The 13,106-nt window shown below is 41.4% G+C and overlaps 1 protein-coding gene across 1 annotated transcript in view; it reads right to left on the bottom strand.

Moving 5' to 3' along the window:
• ntm (neurotrimin) overlaps positions 1–13,106 on the bottom strand; it is a 930,591-nt gene that overhangs the window by 273,220 nt on the left and 644,265 nt on the right. The window lies entirely within an intron of this gene.

The raw sequence follows: 13,106 nt of genomic DNA, 5'->3' as shown, positions 1-13,106 counted from the left end.
AGAAAAGAAGGCGTACAAGAAGACGAAACTCCTTCCGCCGGTCTTTTCTTCCACATAAACAATAAAAAAACACAGAATTTACGCTGTCTTGTGGTTTCTGCTCTTGCATTTTGGCATTATGAGCAGCTGGCAAGGTGGTGAGCTGTCCAGCATGTCGTCCTTTACACGAGACGAATAAATCAGCACGGACTATGACGCGTTGCCATGGATACCCAGACGCCAAGGGAGGTACCGACATGTATTTGAGCGTATTAAATCACTTACAAATCCGTATATCATTACAGTTTATGCCTCATCCTGCCTTTGGTTCACAAGTTGGTCTGCTTTGCGTTCACACCTCCAACGAACCGCACCAGGGTTCATTAGGGAGCAGACCGAGACCCCTGTTTCAAGCGGTCCAGAGTCCGCTTGTTTGGTCCTCAAGTTCAAATCGTGTGAGCGTTCACACCACTCAAAATGAACCGGACTATCCGGGAAAATGGACCAGAGTTCGTTTAAAGTGGACCAAACAGCTCTGGTGTGAATGCACCCTAACTTAACAAACCAAACCTTGGCATGGTTAATAGTGGAGATGAAACAGTTACCAGCTTTAATGATAACTTGATAAAATTCCCCCACAGCCATCATATCGTTCACTGTGTCCACATAAGCACAGAACCACTGAGTACGACTGAGAACACTGTAGTATATATGCCAAGCCTGTACGTGGCGCTGTAACGCTGCCCCGGAAATGCACCAAAAGAGAGAAGAAAATCACAGAAAACTGCCACAAACTTTCTCCTGGTTGCCCTTCTGGTTGTTCTCCACAGTGGATCTAAGACTGTCAGGTCAACTGCTGTTCTCAGTGGTGGTAAAGGAGCATCAGATTTTGCTGTAAAAGCCATACGCAAAAGTTTTCTGTCATAGCGTTTACGGCCTCCCAAAACGCCATTTCCATATGGATAAAACACCGATATGACAAAAAACTTTTGCGTATTCTCCTGAATTCGTCTCTGTGTGGATGGGGCCTTAATATCATGGTAAATAACATCGTTTCTGTGTGAGTTTGTTTACGGTGAATGGGGACAAAAACATCCACAGGTCAACCAAAGATGTAAAGACGTGATGGAGGAGGAGGCATCGCTGTGCCTCTGCTCTCCTGCCTGTACATCTCACTGTGACTGTCAGAGTTCAGAGCAGAGACTCAAATAGATAAGAAGCCTTAGGAGCGCGTTAGCCATGGGCTAATCACTTCAATAGCTCAAAAAAACATCAGCATTATGAATCAAATTAAACAGAAATGTAGTATTACACCTTGGACTGTCAGCTTACAAGAAACAATGAAAAAAGACTGTTGGATGGTTAGTTTCAGCTGTTACAGCATGTTTCTGAACTATGAAGCAGATCCTGTAAGTTGAAATATCATCTGTTATTAGAATCCATGTTGAAGCCGCTAAAAATGTTAAATCGTTCACTTAATGAGCTCACTGATTGCCATTTTATGATGCATTTAAATGGGACATATTTTACCCTCTAAGACAACTTTATATCGGTCTCAGAGGTCCCCAAAACATGCCTGTGAAATTTGTTGCTGAAAAAACACTACAGTATAGGATATTTTTACGTCTAAAAATCTCCTCTGTTTCAGCCCTGCAGAACGAGCTGTTTCTGTGTCTGTAGCTTTAAATGTTACTGAAGTGTCTGACTCCGCCCCTGACTCCACCCCTCTCAGGAAACGGATGTGGTTCTCCTGATCCTGGGCGGGACTTTCTTCCAAGCCAGTCGAGCCTGGGGGCGGTGCTAACTGAGAACAGCTTGACTTAGCACACATTTTCTCAAAGGCAGAGAAAGGGGGGAGGGGGTTAATTTTTCTGAGTCTTGGGGGGAATGTGGATAGGGCAAAGACCCATATTTTTGTCAGAATCTGATCAGATGCCTGAACCACCTCAGCTGGCTTCTATCAACATGAAAGAGCAGTGGCTGTACTTCGAGGTCCTTCCAGATGTCCAAGTTTCTCCCCCTATCTCTAAGGCTGAGCACAGTGCAAGGGAGGGTCCAGACAAAGATGATTCAAGACAACCCTCATTAGGTTGGAACCAACAATCAGGAGTCACCTCGTCTAGAATAGGGACACTGGGACGCCCCCCTGGAGCCAGACCTGGTGGGTAGCACAATCGTAAACGTCTGGTGGCCAGGCATCTCTCCATGGGGCTCAGTCTGTTTTTTGTGTGTTTCAATATAAGTCTTGTCTAATTAGACACATCAGATTTCTGAGCATTTATACCTCCTACCGCTGTCACAGTCACACAGACTGTCGCTGAAAATATACTTACAGGTCTAAATTTATACATGAGCGTTGAGCCCACAGTATCAGCTTTTTTGTACTTGTTTGACAGGAAAATGCTGCAGAACATACAACACCCCACACTGAGGACAGCTCATGGGATCTCTCCATTGCTAGGTTACTCATAAAGGTCTTTATGTATTATTTACAAAAACAGCAGCCTGGTCTCCTGCAAAGGATCCCACTGAGCTGTGTGCAGAAGAGCACTGTTGCTCTGTGAGTGCTGAAAGCTTCTACCACATGTGATTGCCCTAGGTGCTGCGGCGCTCTCCAAGGTGCTGATCCTGAGCCTGCTTCCATCTGTAGGTTTGTACACTAATCCAGTAGTTCATCTGTTCATGGTAGGGTATATTCTACAGCTGTTTTTGCACTAGTTCTGCTTTCTTTTGAAGAGAAATGTTTTTAATTCTTCCAATTTTTGTATTAAGCTGTTCTTTATTTGCAAAAATGTGGAGAAGTGTGTGATGTGTGAACTATCTGATCACATATAAGGAAATATACCTAATAGTCTGAGGACCACTGGTAGAGATAGCAGGGGCTGCTAGGGGCAGTCCTAGAGTTAACAGCAAATAACCTGAGTGAGTAACTAACTACTAATTTAAAGGTAATTAATGAGTTTACAAAACTGGCATGCCTGTTTAATGAATGAGTTAAACATCTGTTTGACAGAAATGCTCATTTTTGAGTCATTTAATGTCTCTCTTAATTAACTAGCAGTGAGTTACACATAACTGTGCCAGTTTTTGAGCCACTTTTCTGCATTATCAGCATTCTTCTGTGTATTCAACATTATGAAATTCTGCAGAGGAGCTCTTATTTCACGGACGTCAGAAAGAAAAGCTTTCCAATCAATAGCAGCAGGAGGGAGAAGGAGCATCAGAAATGTATGAGCATTATAGATAGGCATGAGTGTTCTGTATGTTGGCTGTGTCTCCCTTCTGTTAGAGTCCTGCCATTTTACCTCAGTAAACCTCTCCTACAAGGGACATGATTGAGTGTAGAGTGGAAGTGTGTTCAGAATAAAAGCATTCTGCTAATACAGGGAGTTTCTCCAAAGAAATGCTAAATTGAGCTTTTACTTTGAAAAGCACCAACTAGGAGTGCACTCATACCGTTTATCTTTCCTGTGCTGGTGTAGAAACGGTAAGCTTCACCAATAGTAGAAGTGTAGAGAACAACTTCATTGAAGTCTGTGGTCATCACCTTGCAGACCTATTCTACTGACATGGATTTGCATATGTGAGCCATAAAGGTGAATATGGCTCTTCATTTATCAATTTCCTGTCTATCTTTGTCCATAATCATGCTGAAAAAAAAATAGGTGGGACCTGAGCTGTGCCTGAGCAGCATGTATGAGGCGTGTGACACGCTGTGCACGTGCAGGCAGTCTGAGAGCTTGAACTTGTTAAAATGCAAACAAACTTAAAATCAAGTCATGTCGTGGCCAAGATGCACGTCTCACACATCTAGACTGAGGCAGGCCTAACACTTCAACAGGGGTCCCAAACTTTGACATGTTAAGGACCCCACCATTCATGGCCTTTGGTCACATGACTAGTAGCATAGAATAGTAGCACCTAGGAGCTTAAATAAGCTTTGTCCCAGATAAGATGACAGCATTTCTGCATCCTTTTAACACAAGGCTTCTTCTTTGCGTGATCCAGCTTTAACTGTTATTTGTAGAAGGCACAGCCAACTGTGTTGACAGACAATGTGTTCTGGAAAAGTTCCTAAACCAATGCAGGGATTTCCAGTGCAGAATCAAGCCTGCTTTTAATGCAGTGGCCTCTGAAGGCCCTGAGATCACTAGCATCCCATATGGACCTTCATCCTTGTCCTTTAGTCACAGAGATTTCTCCAGATTCTCTGAGTCTTTTGATGATATTATGGACTGTAGTTGGTGCCATATTAAAATCTTTGCAATTTTATGTTGAGGAACATTTTCTTCTGAAATTGCTCCAAATTATCCCGACACTTCTCTAGTTTTTGCAAACTGAACCTCTGCCCTCTTTACTGTGAGAGACTCTGCCTCTCTAAAATGCTCCTTTTATACCCAGTCACGTTACTGACCTGTTGCCAGTTACCCTAATTAGTTGCAAAATGCTCCCCTAGCATTTTTTTTTTATTTGAGCCACTTACTTTTCCAGGCTTTTGTTACCTGGTACCTACTTTTTCAAGGTATGTTTCTGCCATCAAAATCAAAATGAGTCAGGATTTTTCATGAAATGGTTAAATGTCTGCGTTTACTGTGAATAAAGTTTGTGTTTATGAGGTTTGAAAATTAAAAAAGCATCCTGTTTGAATCTACATTTTACATAGCACCACTGGGGTTGTAGATTTAAATGACATAAATTAAGACCTGAGTAAGGGAGGGAAGGTACTCTTATCTCCTCTGCATGTGCATTTCTCATTCTGCCTCTTTATCGGCTAAAAGCCTTTTTCCGTTTCTGGAGAATCCCACAGGTGACTATATTTAGATCTCCTGAAGGAGAAATGGTAGACCAGTCTCAACCAGGCAGTGGAGTTCAAACTCCTTCCTCTGACATAAAAAAGCTCCATGAAAGCAGCAGTGTGCTGATCTGACCAAATGATGCTAAAGTTTGTTCAAAACTGAGTCAAAAGCAGAGAAAAGGTCCAGGATTAAACTCCTTACATGATACCTAACTTTTTTCTTCTTTTCTGGCTCCTACACTCCCTTGTAGGCAAACTGGCGTTAGTCCACACTTTCGCCCACCATAACGGTGAACTTCTCAGCAGCCACCCTCTCCATGCATTGGCAGATGAGAGGAACAGGCCTCAAATGTTTAATGAATATTTGGAATAAGGAGGAAGTTTTTCTTCTTCTCTGCCCTTAATTGGATCAAAGCTGAGCTGCAGCAGATAGCCTTGAGCTGCTGATGGCCTGGAGCCACCTTAGACATATTCTACAGAGGAAGGGGCTTCAGCTCCTCCACATCCACGCTGACTGGTGCTGTAGTGTTGGTCTGGGTCAGTCCTGATGAACCTAGCTCTTCATCTGAGCTGGGTTTTGTGTCCTAGATATCATCATGTGAGGACCCTGTGATTCCTCCTCTGCAGACTCCCGATGAACCTCTACATGTGTTTGGATTTTTGCTTTTTGCTCCTTTTTAGTTAAAAAGCCTCAAAAACAGGAGCTGCTAAAACAGACAGGCACCACAACACAAACTGAGAGCAAGAGAGCGTGACGTAGAGAAGTAGTTTTTCAAGAGGGGTCCTGCCCCCCTAAGGGGGGTCACAGAGGAACACTTGAGGGGTCACTTAAATGACAACAATTATAATAAACTAATAATATTACTGTTAATAATAACATTTAATAAATGTTAAAATCTGTGTCCATTTTCTTGACCTTTTTCTTAATTTCAATAAAGAATGACACATTGCTTTAATGAATTCTTAAAAATATGTTTGCTGGTACTTTAACTGTTGTTTGATATTGAAACTGAGTTAAAATGCCTGTTTATCTGTTTACAAATAAATAAATAAAAAAAGAATAAAGTCAAATTTAAGAGTGTCAGTTTGAACAGACTGAGAATAAAAATACCCTCACAGCTCCAGTGCCTAACTCTTAGAGCTCACAGCTACTTTTTCACCATCATGTCTCTCCTGGACTCTTGTGAAACATCAGCCCTGGTTCACAGTCAAGCTCTGTACATCCTTTTTTTCAGGACAACCTGGGCTTTAAGAATATATCTACTACAGTCATGTCACTTGATTTTTAAATAAGTTATCAGACTCTAAGGACAAAAGAAATAAACAAATCAGACTTATAAACTCAGAGATTTTTATTTACCACACAGAGGAATCATTAGTGACTAAACCTTTTCTTTGCACAGACGTGTTCTCCCGTCTCTTTGGGACACAGCGGTGAAGAAATCAACATTCTGTGACTAACTGTTTCCAAAATATCTACAGATATACAAAGAAAAGGTCCATGTGCTTTTTTGCAGTTAGATTAATTTTTGCCATTCCTCAAAACAGTAGAGACGCAACTGGTCGACTGCCCCTCCCACAATGCATTGCAATAAACAACATGCCGATGCCCTGGGCAAAAAAGCTGAATAAGTGATCAAAAATGGATTAGAAATGGATAAAAAGATGCTTTATAATGGATCTAACAATGTGGATTCAATCTGTAAAGACCCCGAAAAGTCACCGAAGTTCCGGGCTTTCTAGAACGGCGTGCTTTAGGGCTACGGAGACATTGAGGGTAGCAAACGATTGTAAGAGCTACGAATGCACGGAGAACAAACTTAGAAAGGAACAACGGAGAGCTTTCAGACTTTCAGATGAAAAAAAAAAAAATTATAAAGGGATGTACCTGCAGCACAGATCTGTGCTGCGTGAGCTCTAAGGGTTAAAATGGATTGAGGCTAAATGGAAAACTGTTCTGTGGTCAATGAATCAAAATCTGACATTATTTCTAGAAACCACAGATGCTGTGTGCTCTGGACTAAAGAGGAGAGGAACCATACGGCGTGTTATCCGGTCTGGAAAGGCACCATCGATGCTGAAAAGTAGATAGAGGTTTTAGAGCTCTGGTCCAGATTACGCCTCTCTCAGGGAAGGCCTTCCTTAACCACATCCATAACAACAGCATGGCTTCACAGGAGAAGAGTCCAGATGCTGAACTGCCTGAAACATTTGGAGCATTTAGCAAAACAGACCCAGGACTGTTGAGCAGCCAGAATCCTACATCAGACAAGAATGGGACAGCATTCCTCGCCAAAAACTCCAACAACTGGTCTCCTCACTTCCTGAATGTTAACAGACTGTTGTTCAAAGAAGAGGGCAGTTTGTAATGACTTTACTTCATGTTTTTCACAGTTTTACAAAAAATATTAAATAAATAAATAATAAGCAGAATCCATACTAAAGCCCTTAACTCAACTCTGGTTTCTTGGATCTTTATTCAGATGATTAAGATGTTCGCTATCTGCTAAGCTGTCCAGCTAAGCCAGAGCAGAATATATTTGTTGTTCATGTTCTATTGTGAGTAAATTATAACCTTAATGCCATTAATAATGGTCACTTTTTAATAATTTCTTTTGTTTACGGATGCAGAATGCACAAAAGCAAAACTGAACTTTGCTGTAAAAGTCTCTCGCCCTCCTGCCTCTTCACACCTGCTACAAAAATTAATTTTGAAGCGACTATCAGTCAAAGAGATCGGTTTTGGGCACCTGACACCCCACTATCAATCTCTAACTACCGGGGCAGTAAAATCAAAGTGAACCTGCCCTTCACAACACTCAGACAGGGACAACACAATGACACAACAGGTTTCCACAGTGACTCACAAGCTTATGACCCCGATCAGACAGCCAAAGAAGGAGGGGAGTATTTCACAATGCTGCTTTTATGTGTTATTAACATTAAACTGATCTAAAAGTGCAAGAATATCACAAATAAGAGTTTGTGTGAAAGGAAGAAACTGGAAGGAGAAGGTATATTAGTGTCACTTTCTCCCCTATGTTATAATAAGCAATCACAGAGATTGTGCAAAGCCTCCTTCTTTCAGTGAATAGGATGAGGTGTTTGGAAATGCAGCCTGTCTCAATGGACAGTTTATTGTATTTCTAACAGTCCTTTGAAACCCATAAGGTGTGCATTTCTACTCAGGAGGAAGAGTGACCTCAAGACGACTCTTTCTACTTCACAGTGAGTTTTTATATGGAGATCAGGCCTCCGTCTATCCACATGTGTTAGCTGTACAGTTTTAATGCAGAGTTTATGTGACTCCTGTCTTCTGCACTGTGCTGCAGCTTCATCTATGTGTTTAGTGATCTTTGCATTATTCAGACAAAAGTTTATCAGCAACATAGCCTCACTCCTCACATTCACTCCTCACATTCAACATCACATTTTAGCACCACTAACCAATCACAAAAAAGCAGAGAAAACCCCAGAAGACTGACTCAAACAGCAGCCAAAATAAACAGCACCACTCAAACCCAACAATCACATCTTTAAAGTCAAGCCGTTTAAAGAAGCAGACCCCCTCACTAGGGACCCTTCACACCTCCTTCACCGCTGCTTTCAGTGACTCCCATCAGCAGCCTCTTCTCAGCTGCAAACATGCGTTTATTCCCTCTGCAGTTTCACTTTTAAACAAGACTTCTCATTTTTGATTTGAGCTCCTCTCACCTGCTGTGCTTTGTTTATAGATCAGTGTTAATGAGATCTGATGCTTTGATGAATAATTCCTGTGTTTACTGGACACAAACACCACAGAGGAATCTCTTCTATCATTGTGAGGGGTAGCTAAATATTTTTATTTTCTCAGCCTCCGCTGACTTGATAACTCCACACAGCTGCATAAACCTGTGGCGATGGTTTCAGATCAAAAGTGAGGTAAATTACTGCTAGATTTTTCTGTGGGATCATTGGTGTTTCTGTTGAGTCTGCCACACTCACAAACATTTTTAAAATCTAAACTGAATTTCTTCACTGTGAGAGGCAACAAAAATCTCATATTCTACAGCTTTGTTCAGGTAGTGTGTGGCAAAGACGATCGAGGACCAGAGGATCAACTCACTAAAGATTCTGTTCACAGACTACCAGAGTCTCAGCCAGGTCTCAACTCTTAAACACCAAATCTCACGTGGTAAAACGTGACTTCAGGATGAAGTAGCTACTGCTGTTAGCTGTTAGCTACAGTACATGCTAAGTCCACTAGGGTTGCCATTTAAGTCCTCGCCCTAATCCGGTGTTACTCGACCCTGCTCAACCAAAGAGCCAAATACCTTTGCAAGAGCCACAATCTAAGTGGTGAAAAGTGGCAAAAATGGGTTAAAGTGGCCATTAAGATAAGATAAATGTGGAAAAATGGTGAAAAAGGGCAACAAAAATGACAAAAACAGGGAAAGAAAGTGGCAACGAAGGTAGACAGTGGCAAAAATGAGAGAGAATTGATAAAATAATTTCTTACAGGTTGCAAAAACAGTCAAAAAGCAGGAAAAACATGGCAGGAAAATGAGTGAAAAGTGACTAAAATGAGCTAAAACCAGCAAAAGGTGGGAAAATGGGCAAAAAGCAGCAGATAGTGGCAAAAATGGTCCAAAAAAGCAGCCAAAAATAACAAAATCGGGTCAAAGAGGAACAGTAGGCATACAATAGCAAAAGTTGGTGAAAAGTTACAAAAATAGGCAGAGAAAGTGGTAGAATAAGGACAGAAAGTGGCAAAAATGGTCGGATAATCTTTTTAAAGATGTTTTGGGGGCTTTTTAGTGCCTTTATTTTAGAGGAGGACAGTTGACATAGTCGGAAATGGGACAAGAGTAGGGAGAGACATGCGGCAGAGGACCACGGGCCAGATTTGAACCCGGGCCGCCCGTGTACACGGGTCGCGCCTTAGACCGGAAGCTATCTGCATCCCAATCTGGTCATATAATCTTAAGAAGCACGTCATAATCGGGCCTCTGCTGACTTTGGTTGGAAGGAGCAAATCAGTGATTGGTATGATTATCGTGTCTAGTGTGGTCTGCATGCCTGCAAACATCGCCCTATTTTCCAAATTTCTCCCGTATTTTTTGTACTTCTCCTGCCCCGTTCCTGTTTGTCATTTTTCCAGCTTGACTCCCATAAATTTCCCGGTTTTACTAGAAATGTGGTAATTCATAAAAATTATACTAAATCGTACTTTTAGTTTGTTTGTCTAATGATGCTAAAATTGTGTCTCAGTCACAAAACATACTCACAATCCACGTCTACATCAATCTGTCATGATCCAGGTTTTGATTTATTATGTTCTGAGTTTTCCTATGGTTATCCTTTGTGTATTCTGTGATTTCTAGTTTGACTTTGTATTTGGTTTAGTTCTTAGATGTTATCTGTAGCCCTTGTGTTTCCTTTGTTCAGCTTTTAGTGTTTTATATAGTCTTTGTGTTTCTGTGTATTTTGGGCTTTTGTTATTTTCCATGTGTCTAGTTTTTTATTGTATTAAGTTATTCCCTGTGTTCCATGTTTAGGTTTTCCCCTGTGTTTCATGTGTAGTACTCCATGTATTTCATGTCTAGTTTAATTCCCTGTTTCATGTTAAGTTTCCCTGTGCTTCTTGTTTTGTTTCATGTTTTAGTTTTACTCCCTGTGTTTGAGTTTCCCTCCTTGGTTCTTTGTATCCTCCTGTGTTTTCAGTGTTTCTGTAGTTTAGATTCTTGTGTCCAGTTTTCAGTCCTTGTGTGCTTCTTGTGTTAGGTTCCATGTTTCCTGTTTTATTTTGTAGTTGCCTTCCCTTGTGTGTGATTCCAGTTTTGCTTCCTGCCTGAGTTTCCCTCCACTTTGATTATCCTTCACCAGTTTCACCTGTGTCTGATTGTCCACACCTGTCTGCCATTGTTAATCACTCCCTGTGTATATAAGCTCTGTGTCTCCCTGTGTCTGTGTCGGTTTGTTGCTTATGTCTTCCCCGTGCTTGTTACTCCTCGTGCTTCCTCGTGCTCCCAGTGGATTTTGTTTTGTTTCTTTGATTTTGATTCCAGTGTTTAAGTTGTAAGTAGTTCTTTTGTTTGTTTGTTAATTAAATCCTTTTGTTTTATCTGCATTTGGGTCCTCCCTTTTGAGTTTTTTCCCCATAACCTCGTGACACAAACCTCAACCCCTCAGTCCGTTAACCTGACATGCCAGATCTGGAAACCGCTCACAGACAGTGTTTGGGAAAGGGCAGAGCCTTTGAAGAAAAAACTCAGAGGGTGATTGGATGAACCTTCTGTCTGTCCCATCTTTATGGGCCAATCAAAACACGTGACATAGCCGCTAATGAGCTGCGCCTGTGCCCCTAACGAAGGAGTAAACTCCATAAAGGGCTGCATAACGCAAACCATGGCAACTGTAGACATGTCAGTACACGACTTTTGTCGTTTTTGAAAAGAAAACATTTCGCCGCTGTTCTTTGTTCTTCTTTTAACCAAGAAATGTCGTCAAGTTCTGACAAAACTGCCACTTAGCAGCATCCACACTAATGTCTTCCACCATTATTGCACCGGCCTCTTGTTGCTGCTTGCTTATGTCACTCCACCGCGCCCGAAAGTACTGCCCCTCAGCGCTGATTGGTCCTGTCACTTTCTAGCCAGGCTCAAACTGTTCAGGTGGGAACTTTCCAAGATGGATTCAGTGAGAAACATGGAAACGGGAGAATCCAGTCTGCTTTGACTCAAGGATTAACCCATTAGTCAAAGCTGACCGATACTTGCTGCCACTGCTGTGTCGATGCAACGTCACTTTGTTTTTGTGAACCAACATTTTCCTTCCATGCTGTCAGTTCTGTTATTCTCCTCTTTTAAAATCAGGATCAGTGAAATTCTTCTTGGTCCTGAGTCAGCAACGTCATCTCATAAATCAGATCCAGTTTGTATCTGACTGTTCTGGATTTACAAACATGTGAAGGCATGAAGACGGCAGCATGAAGACGGCCTTTAAAACCTCTGGTGGAGTTTGTTTAGCAGTCATTGTTAAAGCTCAGATTTAAACACGGTCTTTTGTGTAAACACCCCTCTTTGTCTGCAGCTGCTCTGACTCCTGGTCCATGTTTCAGACCCTCTAATCAGAGCCCTTACGTTGGCGTTGATGATGGTCTTTAGGTCACAGCTGAGCCGTCTCCATGACAACATGTTGCTATGCCAAAGACATAGAGCAAGAAGATTCAGGTGAAGATCACTGTAATGTTTGAAATTACAGTGAAATATGTCAACATATTGACACCATTGTCAGTGTTTCGTATTAACCTGTTTTGCACATACTGAGTTTTTCTCAGTCAAACAGTCTAAAGCAGCCTTACTCAACCCTGCTCAACCACAGAATCAAATGAAATGTTGCCAAACCTTCCAAGAGCCACAATCTAACTGCTGAAAAATGGCCATAAAGATAAGTTAAAGGTGGCAAAAATGGTGATGAAGGCAAAAAAGTGGCAAAAACTGGTTGAAAAGTGGCAGAAACAGAGAAAGAAAGTGGCAAAGAAGGCAGAAAGTGGCAAAAACGATTGAGAATTGACAAAATAATGAGTCACAGGTGGCAAAAACAGTCAAAAGCAGCAAAGACATGGCAGGTAAATGAGTGAAAAGTGACTAAAATGAGCCAAAAGCAGCAAAAGGTGGAAAAAGTGGACAAAAAAACAGCAGAGAGTGGCAAAATGGTTCAAAAAGGCAGCAAAAAATAGCAAAAATGGATTAAAAGAAACAAAGTAGGCATAAAAGGACAAAACTGGGTGAAAAGTTAGAAAAAGTTGAAGAATAAGGGCAGAAAGTGCCAAAAAGGAGTGAGAAGTGACAAAAAATGAGTTACAGGTGGCCAAAATGGTCAGAAAAATGGTATAGACATGGCAAAATGAGTGCAAAGTGAATTAAACAGACAAAAAGCAGCAAAAAGCTGGGAAACTGGTTAAAAAAATAGGAGAAACATGGCATTGAAAGGCAAAAGTGGGCCTAATGCAGTAAAAAATTGATTAAAAGCGTCAAAAAAATTGCAAGCAAAGGGCAATGAAATTAGACAGACATAAATTAGGATTGACAAATAAAGTAAACTCTATAGGTGTGTGAAACAAACTGATTAATGTGACTTGCAATGGATAATTTGCGAGGTCAAAGCTTCCATTTTTAAGGCTTTCTGGGGGAATAATATTTGAAATTAAGACATAAGAGAGCCACAAATCATCACAAAATGGCCACTTGTTGCTCTAGAGCCACACGTGGAGGATCACTGGTCTAAAGGTTCCAGTCATGGACTTGGACAGGAGGTCTGTGGGGGTTTCAGTCATTGATGTTCAAAGCTA

This window comes from Cheilinus undulatus, linkage group 12 (assembly GCF_018320785.1).
Source record: "Cheilinus undulatus linkage group 12, ASM1832078v1, whole genome shotgun sequence".
NCBI classification, from domain to species: domain Eukaryota; kingdom Metazoa; phylum Chordata; class Actinopteri; order Labriformes; family Labridae; genus Cheilinus; species Cheilinus undulatus.
Note: the sequence above shows the minus strand (reverse complement) of the source record. Positions and strands in the feature narration are given on the sequence as shown.